Source organism: Podarcis gaigeae (assembly GCF_964106915.1).
Source record: "Podarcis gaigeae genome assembly, chromosome: 3".
Taxonomy (NCBI): domain Eukaryota; kingdom Metazoa; phylum Chordata; class Lepidosauria; order Squamata; family Lacertidae; genus Podarcis; species Podarcis gaigeae.
Window position 1 is genome coordinate 18,897,169 of NC_139680.1, and position 15,355 is coordinate 18,912,523.

Below are 15,355 nucleotides of genomic sequence, written 5' to 3' on the forward strand. Positions count from 1 at the left end.
TTTGATCTTCTTGCAGTCCATGGGACTCTCAAGAGTCTCCTCAAGCACCATAATTCAAAAGCATCAATTCTTCAGCGATCAGCCTTTTTTATGGTCCAGCTCTCACTTCCATACATCACTTCCATACAGCGTGTGGTAACTGCAGTAATTGCTGCCCCAAAATCTCCATTCTGAGAAGATGGCATTGAGGGCACTGAGTTGTCTTCCATCACACTGATCTTGGGTTTTCAAGCAGTAGAATTTGAAGCTAAGCAAGGAAAAATGCACACAGTTCATCAGGGACCTCCATACAGTCCACTGAGCTGCAGACCAAACTCCCAGAGAAATGCTGGCAGCCGCTATCCTTGTTGTCATTTCAAATCAGGCATGGAATGGATGACTTAAGGGAGTTTGTTCCCTATCTGTCCCTCTCCCGCCCCACGGCCAGTGGAAGGTGTGATGCAAAAACAGGCTACAATGATTGGCAGACAGCATAAAAATCAAAAGTAATGTCCTGGATGCCTTCTGTGCCACTTGTAAGTGCTGACTGCATTGGCTCGGCATGTTTAGGCACCTGGAGGCCCCTCTCAAGCCAACCCAAATATTTCATCTAAAACTGAAATGAAATAGCAAACAGCCATCATTCACAGAAACGTTAATTTTGCCTGGGATTTCTTTGTACAGACAATCTAAAAACAAGTGATTTGAACATAGGTGCTTGCCGAGCACATTCCACTTCCAGCAGATTCCAGGCTCTGCCGAGTGGACTCTGGTGGAACTGTTGATGGAAACAATTTTCTGTATTAATTGGGGGCAACATGCGCCTGTTTTATTTGGACATCCATGCAACCTTCGCTTGGGAGCAACGGATCGCTCCTCATCTGACGGAGCAGAGGCAAGCCTTCTCAGAAGTCAAACAGAACGGAACACGAGACTACCCCGGACTTAGAAAAATATACTCAGACCCCGGCCATTTCTGCATTTCGATTCCCATATCCACTCCAGCTATTCCCTCAAAAGGCAGCTGAGAGAAGATCTCCAACCCTTGGTGCTGGTGTGTTCTTCTTCCAATCAAATGGCTGCTGTCCAAATATTTATAGGAAATTGACTCTTAGCCCAGGCTTGGCAGCAGAGCCAAAGCACTTCGTTGTCTGTGACAGGACTGGACAAAACCCAATCACTTAAGCATTTGATGATGGCATGTACAGAGTGTGTGGTGCAGTTTTTGGAGCAGCTATGTTGAACCTTTAGCTCAGGGGTACATTTAGGCATAAGGGATGCGGGTGGCACTGTGGGTTAAACCACAGAGCCTAGGACTTGCTGATCAGAAAGTTGGTGGTTTGAATCCCCGCGACGGGGTGAGCTCTTGTTGCTCGGTCCCTGCTCCTGCCAACCTAGCAGTTCGAAAGCATGTCAAAGTGCAAGTAGATAAATAGGTACCACTCCAGCGGGAAGGTAAACGGCTTTTCTGTGCGTTGCTCTGGTTCAACAGAAGCGGCTTAGTCGTGCTGGCCACATGACCCGGAAGCTGTATGCCGGCTCCCTCGGCCAATAAAGCGAGATGAGTGCCACAACCCCAGAGTTGGCCACGACTGGACCTAATGGTCACGGGTCCCTTTACCTTTACCTTACATTTAGGCATAGTTCAGCAGGAGCATAGCATGGGGGTGCTGCTGGGGTGATTGCCCTGGGTGCATATTTTTTGGGGGGTGCGCTGCTCACACTGCCATCCCCAAGCCAGCCCTGTGCCACTTTGCGAGGCTGGGATCTGATCACAAAGTGGTGCAGGGCTAGCTCAGGGAGGGCAGCTTGAGAAGGATGCAACAGCCATCAAGGGGCTGGGATCGAAGGACTCATGGTTGCTGCATCCTTCTGTTGTTTGCTTGCAGGTTTGGATTTGGAACAGACCTCAATCCAAGGAAGGGATAGCATTTTCGGGCTGAGGGGTTGGTTTGAATGCCATTTTTTGGTCCACTCTAAAGCCTGGAGATTTACATCTGTAAGATTGGATTCTGTAGTAGAAGGAACTGTAGAGCTGGTTGAACCAGACTCTTTGTGAAGTTAATGATCCTAGCCAATATCTTCTTACACGGCTAGAGAGCTGGCCAAAGAAGCTTCCAGAATGCGGGAGGAGCCTTTTCCTTCACCTGGCTGAAAGCCATGTCATCCTAGGTGTAGGGAAACAATAGGTCAGGGGCCAGTCTGGTCTGCTCTCATCTAGAACTGGAAATTGGGAAGACACAGAGGTCTGATTTTCTCTGTGTTGAGTCCAAAACCATATATCACAAAGACATCACTGGCTCCCATGACCTCGATTCCAAAGAAGCCAAACCCAAGGTATGTGTTGGCACCCCTGAAGTCTCTCACATGGTTTGGACATTGTAGTACATGTCAGAGTATGAACAATTTGTTGCTGTGGATAGTACATTCTTGGTGTCTACTCTGGAATTTGGCATTGACCATGACGGTTTGAATGATGCTTTTTGTCTCAACACCTGACAGCCAAGAGCAGACCCCTGCTCAGGCTTGACAGGTACAGACAGAAAGGTGCAAATCCCATTGCTTAAAAGTAGATAACTGCTTGACCTGTCTAACGTTGCCATTGTTATTATGTGTGAAAAGTAGTCACAGCAAATCATCTTTAAGAATACCCGACTGTCTTCTGATATGTAATCTTGACTATGTCTGAAATGGGCCCCCTGTGTATTGATTCTGATGTAGAGACATTTGGAAGAAGCTATTATGAAAAATCCAGCAACAGCTTAAATCGAGCACAGCCTTCCTTAAGAAAATTTGGAAAAAGGAACTCCACATAGCATCAAGGAAAATGGGTGATTGTCAGCGAGAGACTTCATCTCTCTCTGCCCTCCCCTAATCTCTGGAAGGCAAGCCACAGCAAATTAATTTGCTGACAGAAAGTAAACTGAAGCCTTTAAGATGTGGTGTTGGTGATGACTCGTACACATCTCCTGAATAGAAAGGACAACAGATGCTTGTGTTAGAAATGTTATTGGAGAGAAGCAGGGCCTGCTGTCAGAAATCAAGAGACATAAATACATAATCTCTGAGTGCATCAGACATCCAGATGGAAAGAATATTCAGAAATTATAAGTGATGGACTAGTGAAGGGTCATTGTAGGAAAATCAGTAAGGAAATGTGCTAGCATGGGTGGCAATCAAAAGGGGGGGCAGAGCCCCATTTAGATACACTGGTTGCAATAAATGGATCCCTGTAGTTACTTGATAGAAAGACACTTTTTCACATACAAATAGTCATCATAAACCAGAAATTAACCTGAGGCTACACTCCTAAGCATGGATACTAGAAAGACAACACTACCAAAATCAATCAGACTCACTTCAGAGTAATTTTGTTTAGGACAGCAGTGCTAAAGTGAAATATAACACTATTTGTTTCAGAAATCAAATTTTCTTACTTCTTTCACAGTGGTACCTTGGGTTAAGAACTTAATTCATTCTGGAGGTCGGTTCTTAACCTGAAACTGTTCTTAACCTGAGGTACCAATTTAGCTAATGGGGCCTCCCGCTGCTGCTGTGCCGCCACCACACGATTTCTGTTCTCATCCTCAAGCAAAGTTCTTAACCTGAGGTACTATTTCTGGGTTAGCGGAGTCTGTAACCTGAAGCATCTGTAACCCGAGGTACCACTGTATTTTGTTGCCTCCTGTTAATGTTTATGTGCTCATTCTAAGCCATTTAAAGCAGCATTATGTGATGCAGTCAAGCAAAAAACAAAGAAACAATAGGATGAAACCCCAGAAATATCAAACAGAAAAAGCACCCTGCACAATGCATGAATTTCCCTTCTTTTCCCCAAAAGGAGTATGCAGCAGGAGGTTCCGAGGGGAAGGAGTTACGGGTTGCTTTTGCAAAGCCGTGGGTGAAATATTCAAAGCAGGCAACATTACACAAAATGTACAACAAATGCAAACAAATGTGTGGTCCTTTTGATATGCAAGAGCAGTGAACAAATCGGGTAAGTAAGGGAGCATGGAGGGCTACGGTGCATAACATGGATTTGGAAAATGTGAATTTTCAGCTGCAGTGCGGATAAGACAACCCCCCCCCCCCCCGTACTGCACACAGAAGGAAGCAGGCAGAGTCTGCTGGCCTGCTCCATTTTGCCATATAGGGGGTTGGTATTTATTAACATGAAATTAGTGACTATTCAGTAATGTGATGTGTGTTTGTAACTATAGAAGGAATTTAATAATTTATTGATAAAGACCCAGTCTTCGAATGATGGCGGGAAAGAATGATGCAGTGGTATTGCATCATGGAACTAAAAATCTCATTAATAGAAAGACATGGGACTTAAAGCAAGAATTGATAATTAAAATTGGAGGGGTGTCATACTGGAGGCTGAATTCAACTGTGGCTGAACAGCTACGAATTTCCTTAGGGACACAGAGTGTGCAAACGTGTCCCAAAATTATTGTCTGTTAAGGAAAAGTCATCTTTCTTCAAACTAATTTCAAATCAACATATAATGATGTTCAAATTCCAGAGGGAAGAAGCAATTGGTCCTTAAGTATCAACTGGAATACTCTGCTTCCCTCTGATGATCCAGTGAGGACATTTTACCTATTATTTATTGCTGTTTACTTCACAAGTCCAACTTTTTCTTTATGACACTGAGGACAGCTTTATATTTTGTTGCTGGACAAGCTCTCTCAGTCTCTTATCTGTAACATTACATGTTTTTCAACTGCTTTTAGTCGTGTTCAAGTCATGGAAAAAGCTGCAGAGATCGGCCACTGAGGCCATTTCCTCATATGGTCAAAGGGTTCCCCCTAATGTTCACAGATATGTACTGACTCTTGTAGCACCTTCAATGAACAGGGTAAGGATTTATTAGCCACAAAAATCCAATTTCTCGCTCCCTGGAAATTACACACTTGGTCACTCACCACCAGAGTTTTCACTTAGGATGGAAATATATATGAGTCAAGGTGAGAGGAAATTGTAGCAACATTCTAACAAGCTGGTTTCCAACCTGCCAGCATTGTATGCTTCCTTTTCCGATTATTGGGAGAGGGCTGTGGTCTTATTTTAGCTTAGAAAAGAAATAATACTTCTGGTTAAAAAGTACAAGCCACCCCCACCCCCACCCCCAAAAAAGGCCTCACACTTGCTTGAAAAGGTAGACATGTGTACAAGGAGAACTAGTGTTAGAATTGCATGTAAAGTTTCACAGATATGAAACAAGTGTCCTTGTATTCTATAGTCACTCCCATCTCAAATTAAAGCATGCTTCAAGTTGGCTTTCCCCAACCAAATGTTGCTGGACTGCAACATCCCTGACCATTGGTCATGCTGGCTGAGGTTGATGGGAGTTGGAGTCCAATAACATCTTGAGGGAACAAGGTTGGGGAAATCAGCTCTTAAATGTTATGGAAAAAGACTTACCCATCTGTAACTATATGGAAGACTGCAACCCAACTGGATAGCTCAGCTGGTTAGAGTATGGTGCAGATAATGCCAATGTTGCAGGTTCAATCCTCATATGGCACATCTGCATATTCCTGCAGTGCAATGGGGTTGGAGTAGCAGCTCCTCATGGTCCCTTCCAACTCCACAACCCTCCTGGACCAAAGCCGCCTAGTGGGATTCATTGCTAACCGAGATTTTGAACCCAGAGATCCCCTGTACTCAAGGTAGTCAACATGGTACACTCCAGATGTTGTGGGCTCCGTCAGACCCAACATGACCACTGGCCAGGGATGGTGGATGTTGTATTGTGTTCTGGTGCCAGAGCCCAAAGGGAAGGCAGGTCAGGCATTGCAGGACCATGGATAGCTCCCAGTTAGCAACTGGGGCAGAGCCACGCCATGCATTTAGATGACATTCAAAGCACATGGATTTCCCCTCCCAAACCATCATGGGAACTGTAGCTTCCCTTTCACAGAACTAGAGTTCCTAGCACCCTTAACAAATGACAGTTCCCAGGATTCTCGGGTGAAGCCATATGCTTTAAATGTGTGGTGTGGCTTTGCTCCACCAGAGGTTGAGAGCAGACTGAGGCCTTTTAAGCCTCCAGACTACCTCTTCTAGCTGCCACCCCCTTATGGAGAACTTCAAATCTTAATGGGACAACCCTCTAGCTGGAAGATGGACACTCATACTCCATTCCATAGCCTCCTGCACACCCTGCACTGCTGGACCAGTGGGATACTGTGGGGATATGTGAGGGTCCTGGATCTGGCCCTATAGGCCCTGGTAGTAGAAGGATCTCTTCTGGGGGCTCCTGCCTGACACCTTCAGCCACAGGCATCTTCTGATCTCCAGCAGCCAACTCAGAGTGCTGAGCTTTTTCCAGCTCCTTAGCTGGTGCCTCTGCAGCCACCAGCTTTGTGTCAGCATTGCTGAAGAATTCAGGGATCCTGGTTATAATCCAACGATAACTGGAGGGCAGCACATTGGCTATACTGGCCCTACACTTGCTCCACCATTTGATACAGTTGCACTGCGTATAGTTTCCCATTCTCCATCTTCTTCAGTCTCTCTACCCATGACACTGTGTGTATCTGGGTGGTTGCTGCTGCTGCTGCTACTTAACAACAATAAGTGTTCCCCATATGAGTTAGAAGTCGGTGGTTTTTCCTCAGCATATTTGTTAACACAGGGAAGATGGAGATGGTTGCCAAGTGTCTGTTGCCAAGTACGTTTCCGAGCACGATTCAAAGTGTTGGTGCTGACCTTTAAAGCCCTAAACGGCCTCGGTCCTGTATACCTGAAGGAGCGTCTCCACCCCCATCGTTCAGCCCGGACTCTGAGATCCAGCGCCGAGGGCCTTCTGGCGGTTCCCTCATTGCGAGAAGTGAGGCTACAGGGAACCAGACAGAGGGCCTTCTCGGTAGCGGCGCCCGCCCTGTGGAACGCCCTCCCATCAGATGTCAAAGAGATAAAGAATTACCTGACGTTCAGAAGACATCTTAAGGCAGCCCTGTTCAGGGAAGTTTTTAATATGTAATGCTGTACGGTTTTTAACACTGATTGGGAGCCGCCCAGAGTGGCTGGGGAAAACTCAGCCAGATGGGCGGGGTATAAATAATAAATTATTATTATTATTATTATTATTATTATTATTATTATTATTATGTAGATAAAGCATCTAACTAGAGATAAGTGGGGGGAGGGGCACATGTCTTGGTCAGAGACAAAGACTCCTAACTTCGTCACTTTTTCCTTCACACTTTCACAAATTTTCGTTGCATAACGGGAAAATACAACAGTAACCAGGATGAAGGCAGCAGAGGACCTGCCATTTTTCATTCTGCCTAGCTGTATTGACTGAATTAAGATCCAAGTGTTCTCACTGAGGATGGCGTGTCCTTGACATGCTTGGACTCTTTGAGCTGTTGTGGAAAACATGGGGAATCGGAAGATGTCAAACTCCCTGACATCCATCATCCTCTGTTTTCCTTTTCCTAGTATGGGTGTGGGCAAGAGAGAGGCAAACAGGAGGCAGGGAAGGCTAAGGTGAGCTGGTGCTGAGGAAAGCTAAACTGACATCATTGAGGTGGGCTGTGTGTTTTTCCAAATTGAAAGCGTTAGTGTCTAAAAATTCCATTTATCTAATGCTACGCGGGTGGCACTGTGGGTTAAACCACAGAGCCTAGGACTTCTAGATCAGAAGGTCTGTTTGAAAGCAGTTTGAAAGCACCTTAAAGTGCAAGTAGATAAATAGGTACTGCTCTGGCAGGAAGGTAAACGGCGTTTCCATGTGCTCCTCTGGTTCACCAGAAGCGGCTTAGTCATGCTGGCCACATGACCCAGAAGCTGTACACCGGCTCCCTTGGCCAGTAAAGCAAGATGAGCAATGCAACCCCAGAGTCGGCCACGACTGGACCTAATGGTCAGGGGTCCCTTTACCTTTACCTTTACCTTTACCTTTACCTTTACCTTTACCTTATCCACCCATCTAACTACATCCCAGAAGGATGGAGCTGAGGGCCAAACTGCTGATGCATCTACTTCATAGCTTTCATATTGAGCGAAACTCTTTTCTCACCACAAAAAAGCCAGTCTAAGAGGCGTAATCTGAATTAAGATGCTAGTGTAGAAGGAGGAGCCCTGATACAGCCTCAGTCCACATCAGGGACCCTCTGCTCACAAATTGCATAGTAAGAAAGCTACCACTGAAGTGCACAAGAGGTTTATTCCTTTGCAAATTGCAAAACTAAGGAGGCTCAATACAAGTGAGAACCATAGTGTTGAGCCAAGAGTTAAAGCCCTCCTATCTTTCATGCTAGAGTACTGGTCCAGATGATGGGGCCTCTCTGGGGGGCAAAAATGGGGGGTGAGGCTGTGGCTGGATAGTTCAGTTGGTACAGCATGAAATTCTTAATCTCATGGTTGTGGGTTCAAGCCACAAACTGGGCCAAAAAGATTCCTTGATGATGATGATGATGATGATGATGATGATGATAATAATAATAATAATAATAATAATAATAATAATAATAATAATAATACCCCGCCTATCCAGCTGGACTGCCCAAGGCACTCTGTGCAGCCCCCAACCCATATAAAAACATAATAAAACATCAAATATTAAAAACTTCCTGATATACAGGGCTGCCTTCAGATGTCTTCTAAAAGCAAATGCTATCTGATGGATCTTCTATATGACCAAGCTGAGGCCTACACATAAATGCTAAATCATACCAAACAGAATCCATAACTCACATTGGATTCTTTATGAGTTGAGTTCCAGACCTATTCCCTCCCCAGCTCTCTGACCCAACAAAATGTCAGCAGATCCGAAGGGGTGGGGGAAGCCACGAAGGTTTATTTTTACGAGAATAATGCGATGACACATTTTTCGGCAACTTATAGCAAATTGTCAAGTTGTACTTGGACGAGCCAAATATTTTTGGATAATTTCTGTAATAAAAATATGAAAGCGGCAAGATTCGGACAGGCTGGCTTTTATTAGATTGGCACTCCAAGAATAATAGCGGTTTATGTGAATTCAACACACACACACACACACAAACTGGGAGGGCGAGCAGAGTAGCTTGGTATTGTTGACAAAATTCATTAGACCTACGTTTGTATTTAAAATCACACATATTCCTATAAAAGTTGCCCTAAAAATCCACGCACCCTGCTTATGAATCAACAACCTAAAAAAATTAACCTGTCTTTTCAAGAATAGCAATTTATTTTTCACTATGTGTTAATGATGATTTGTGACCTGCATTTAGCATACACATCAGAAGATTTACAAGTAATTTAATTTGCATTCAGTTCAATGTTAAACTATGCTTCTTTCAAGTGAAGCAAAGCAAGAAATGATATAATAGTCATGCATGTTGCCATGTGGTGGAATTATTGAAAAAGAAACAGGACTTTGCATCTACAGTGGTACCTTGGGTTAAGTACTTAATTCGTTCCGGAGGTCCGTTCTTAACCTGAAACTGGTCTTAACCTGAAGCACCACTTTAGCTAATGGGGCCTCCTGCTGCCACCATGCCGCTGGAGCACGATTTCTGTTCTCATCCTGAAGCAAAGTTCTTAACCCAAGGTATTATTTCTGGGTTAGCGGAGTCTGTAACCTGAAGCGTATGTAACCTGAAGTGTATGTAACCCGAAGTACCACTGTATTCACTCACTGTCTATGGGTCATAGAATCATAGAGTTGGAAGAGACCACAAGGGCCATCGAGTCCAACCCCCTGCCAAGCAGGAAACACCATCAGAGCACTCCTGACATATGGTTGTCAAGCCTCTGCTTAAAGACCTCCAAAGAAGGAGACTCCACCACACTCCTTGGCAGGAGACTCCACCACACTCCTTGGCAGCAAATTCCACTGTCGAACAGCTCTTACTGTCAGGAAGTTCTTCCTAATGTTTAGGTGGAATCTTCTTTCTTGTAGTTTGGATCCATTGCTCCGTGTCCACTTCTCTGGAGCAGCAGAAAACAACCTTTCTCCCTCTATGTGACATCCTTTTATATATTTGAACATGGCTATCATATCAACCCTTAACCTCCTCTTCTCCAGGCTAAACATGCCCAGCTCCCTTAGCCGTTCCTCATAAGGCATCGTTTCCAGGCCTTTGACCATTTTGGTTGCCCTCCTCTGGACACGTTCCAGTTTGTCAGTGTCCTTCTTGAACTGTGGTGCCCAGAACTGGACACAGTACTCCAGGTGAGGTCTGACCAGAGCAGAATACAGTGGCACTATTACTTCCCTTGATCTAGATGCTATACTCCTATTGATGCAGCCCAGAATTGCATTGGCTTTTTTAGCTGCCGCGTCACACTGTTGGCTCATATCAAGTTTGTGGTCAACCAAGACTCCTAGATCCTTTTCACATGTACTGCTCTCAAGCCAGGTGTCACCCATCTTGTATTTGTGCCTCTCATTTTTTTTTGCCCAAGTGCAATACTTTACATTTCTCCCTGTTAAAATTCATCTTGTTTGTTTTGGCCCAGTTCTCTAATCTGTCAAGGCCGTTTTGAAGTGTGATCCTGTCTTCTGGAGTGTTAGCCACCCCTCCCAGTTTAGTGTCATCTGCAAATTTGATCAGGATGCCCTTGAGTCCATCATCCAAGTCGTTGATAAAGATGTTGAATCAAGCCACACCTGTCAAGCCACACCTGTCAGCAAAATCCTGACTTAACATTGTCCATGCTTGTGAACTTTCTGTTTTGCCCAGGAACTGTCTCTAGAAAACCTGTGTTTACCCACATGTTGGGTTGTGCTTAGTCCAGTTTTTTTTCTGTGAGTTTCTGCCTTCCAGGACTTGTTGCCCCCTCTTCCCTCCCTGTTCTTAAAATGGGTTGCTAAGGGCACTCTGGGCTTCTGGACTTGTTGGTCCTTCCTTATCCTCCTCCATTTTCTGGAGATGTTGGGTCCTTTCATTTTTTAGACAACAGGTTTTGTGATTATGCAGAGAGATGTGATAGAATCAGAATACAGGCATAAGTGGGGGTTGTGGGGGAGGTTGAGAGTGTCATTTGGAAAATGAGAAGGAGGTCCAGCCAGGCAATAATTGGAAGTGTGCTGTTTGGCAATCAGGAACTCCAGTGAAAAACTGACCCTGGGGAGTGGGGTCATGGAAAGAAGGGGAGGTGGGAGGAGACCACCCTTCCCTGCAGATCTCTGGAAACTTCAAAGAGAGCTGTTCACGATCCCTTCCAAAACTGATTTATCAAGAGGGCCAGTTCTCTCTTTGGATTTTCCACACATCTGGCCAGACTGGATTGTCACAAGAAACCAATGGCACAGCCATAAAAGAGCATGAAAAGCTCTTGGACATAGGGTGGGGTGGGGGAGATTACTCAGTGCACAAACCGATCAAAATAAAGATCAAGCAAAACTATGGAAGGCCCCTAGGAGACTGTGTTCATAAGTCACATAAATTAACAAGAGATCTAACCATCTGGCTTGGAGCATTTCATCTGTTTCCTTCTGCTCTGTGACCTTTGAAAGAGAATCTCCCATATTGTCCCCATGCTTTCCTTCTTCAAATGTCATCTAGAATCTAGGATCAGTTAATCCATGGGTGGTGCTTTCTTTTTAGTGGTTCACATTCTGGAGAATAGCCTCTCCAAAAATGCCTGTCTGGCATGATCTTTAGGTACCTTTGACAAGCCAGTAAAGACCTTTCTTCGATTCCCCCTCCTTCCTCTCCCCCCCCACCAAAGAAAGCATCTTGCTCACTTTTACTGCTGCAGCGACTATTTTCCACCCCCACTATAGAATGGTTTATTAGTGCTTATGAAACAATTTTATCCTGTTTCATTAAATAGGAAAAGCTGTGTGCATCACCTTGAACTAATACTAAAGAAGTGGCTAACAGGTAAAGGTAAAGGTAAATGACCCCTGTGGGTTAAACCACAGAGCCTAGGACTTGCTGATCAGAAGGCTGGCGGTTCGAATCCCCGTGACGGGGTGAATTCCCATTGCTCGGTCCCTGCTCCTGCCAACCTAGCAGTTTGAAAGCACGTCAAAGTGCAAGTAGATAAATAGGTACTGCTCCGGCGGGAAGGTAAACGGCATTTCCGTGCACTGCTCTGGTTCACCAGAAGCGGCTTAGTCATGCTGGTCACATGACCCAGAAGCTGTACACCAGCTCTCTTGGCCAATAAAGCGAGATGAGTGCCGCAACCCCAGAGTTGGCCACGACTGGACCTAATGGTCAGGGGTCCCTTTACTTTTTTAAGGGAGCCTGTGTTTGTCCACAGACAGCTTTCTGAGTCATGTGGCCAGCATGACTAAACCACTACTGGCACATGGAGGACTATGACAAGTGCCAGAGCACCACAGTGGTACCTATTTATCTACTTGCACTGGTGTGCTTTCAAACTGCAAGGTTGGCAAGAGCTGGAACAGAGCAACAGGAGCTCACACCATTGTGGGGATTTGAACTGCCGACCTTCCAATCAGCAAGCCCAAGAGGTTCAGTGGTTTAGACCACAGCACCACCCACGTCCCGGCAGTGACTAACAACACAATCTCAAGCATGTTTTCAATGATGCTTACTCCCAGGGAACCTTTCTGTAGAATTGCTGTGTACAGTCAAACCTTGGATCCTGAACACCTCCGTTTTGCAATGTTTTGGCTCCTGGATGCCGAAAACCCAGAAGTGTTCTGGTTTATGAACATTTTTTGGAAGCCAAACTTCTGACACAGCTTCTGCTTGAGTGCTGGAAGCTCCTGCAATGAATCGGAAGCCACACCTCACTTGTCAAACATGTTGGAAGCCGAATGGGTTTCCGGAATGGATTACGTTCGACAACTGAGGTTTGACTGTACATGTTTTTTAATAAATCAGAATAAACTATTTTAATAGCATAAGCACATACATGTCTGTTCAGAAGTAGGCCTCTTGGAGTTCAAAGAGACTTATTCCCAGGAAAGCAGGTTTAGGACTGTACCCTCTATCTAAACGTGGCAAAACTATTTCCTCCTGTGGCATGAGATATAGGAATTTGGACAAATCCTATGCACTAAAAGTCGCAACACATCTTTGGAACTTCAGTCCTTTGTGGATCTCAAAAAATAAATAAATGACACTGTCACTTCATTGCCCCCAAAGTAGCATGAGAGCAAGAGAGACCCCCTACAAGATCACTGAGTTGTCATATTCCCCCTGGTTCAGGGCTTTACTTTCTTAGCTGCCATAGCAGCAGCTGTACTGATAGGAGACTATCCTTTTCCTAGACTCTTATCAGTTTCATGTGGAGTAATCTCAGTGGGCCCACACAACCCCTGAGAGGTCAAGAGCATTCACAAGTCCGTTTCCAATCAGCTCATATCTGTTGTCACATCTTGGCCACGTGACCTTACCCTCTTTTCCTCTGCACAAACATTTTAGAATTGATTAATGGGACCGATTTCATGACAAAAGTAGCAGACTCCACAAATGCTGGAGATGCTGTAGTAAATCTAACCCTCCGTAATCCAATATCCTACAAGGCCGCATACAGAGCACTTGTTCTATAGAAACAAATATTTCATCCCAGATGTTGTTTATAGATGGGAGGCGGAGGGAGCCTGTGAGTGGCAGAGATGCTTAAAAGGAAAAGAAAACTCCAGATTCCCAATAACTCTCAGGTCTCCAGGAGAGCCGGCTGCCAAAAGTCTGTCTTATCAATGTCGGAAAGCCAAGGAAGCTTACTCCTACCTGTCACTGTCTTTTACCAATCAAAAGCAGTTATGCTTTGGCTGGATTAAGAAAAAGCTGCGCATAAACCCCCTGGAGACAGGCTATCAAATAAACCTTTAGACAGCATGGAGACGGCCATGGCAGATTTGATACAAAAGGCAGATCCATGCAACGTGTATGTTTGTGCGCGTAACAATTCATGCAAACTAATCATGCCTTGACACAGCAGTAGACAATCACAATGTGGATTTTTCACTCAAGGGAGCAGGCGTGCCCAAAAGTGACCTCTCCGCCTGCAGAACCAGTTTCCACATATTGCTCTAGTTAACATCCATAGTCCCCCTTCCACAAATTTCCTTTTTTTTATTGTTGACACCGCCTATTTCTACAACTGATCGCTGAAGAATGGATGCTTTTGAATTATGGTGCTGGAGGAGACTCTTGAGAAGAAGATCAAACCAATCCATTCTTAAGGAAATCAGCCCTGAGTGCTCACTGGAAGGACAGATCCTGAAGCTAAGGCTCCAATACTTTGGCCACCTCATGAGAAGAGAAGATTCCCTTGAAAAGACCCTGATGTTGGGAAATATGGAGGGCACAAGGAGAAGGGTGAGACAGAGGACGAGATGGTTGGACAGTGTTCTCAAAGCTACCAACATGAGTTTGACCAAACTGTGGGAGGCAGTGGAAGACAGGAGTGCCTGGTGTGCTCTGGTCCATGGGGTCAGACACAACTAAACAACAACAACAAATTTGTACAACATCAGGCCCAAACCCATCTTGTCCAACTGTTGCCAACCAGATGCTTATGGAAAACCTGCAAGCAAGACCTAAGTGGAGGAACACTCTACCCCCACTTTGGAAACCTGGCTACTGGTATTCAGAGGCATATTGCCACTTGCAGTGGAGGAAATACATAACCATGACGACTAGAAGCCATTGAAAGTCTTATTCCCCATGATTTTCTGTACTCATCCATCTACAGGTATAGAGGTTTGGCAGAAAGACAGGAGTGTCTTTCCTTTTGCAGAGTCTGGGTTGTAGACCCTGGGTTGCAAAACCAGTAGGTCCCATCTGTTTGGACATTCATGAAACACCAGAGGTCTTTTCAGTGGCCAGAACCATATTTTAAAGCGAGTTGAATGTGGTATGGCAGAAGCATCACTGGCCATGAGGACCACTGCCCATGGAGTACAAAGGACTGCATTATTTTGCCCCAAACTGGTCTTTGTAGGTTTTTGAAGTGTTTCAAAGAAAACCCTGCAGAACCTATAACAGAAGCTGGGGTATGGCTGGACACCAGAAACCATAAGGCCCATTTCACAGCACTTTCAACTCTCGGTAAAATCCATTATCCACCCCCAGTTTGGGCCAAGGTGGAAATGAATTGGACTGCCATAGATTCCCATCCTTAGCAGAACCTTCAAAATGCATAGTGAAAAAGCTACTACCTACTACAGGCTTAGGGACGCAGGTGGCACTGTGGGTTAAACCACAGAGCCTAAGACTTGCTGATCAGAAGGTTGGCGGTTTGAATCCCTGCAGCGGGGTGAGCTCCCGTTGCTCGGTCCCTGCTCCTGGTCACCTAGCAGTTCGAAAGCACGTCAAAGTGCAAGTAGATAAATAGGTACCACTCCGGCGGGAAGGTAAACAGCGTTTCCGTGTGCTGCTCTGGTTTGCCAGAAGTGGCTTAGTCATGCTGGCTGCATGACCCGGAAGCTGTACGCCAGCTC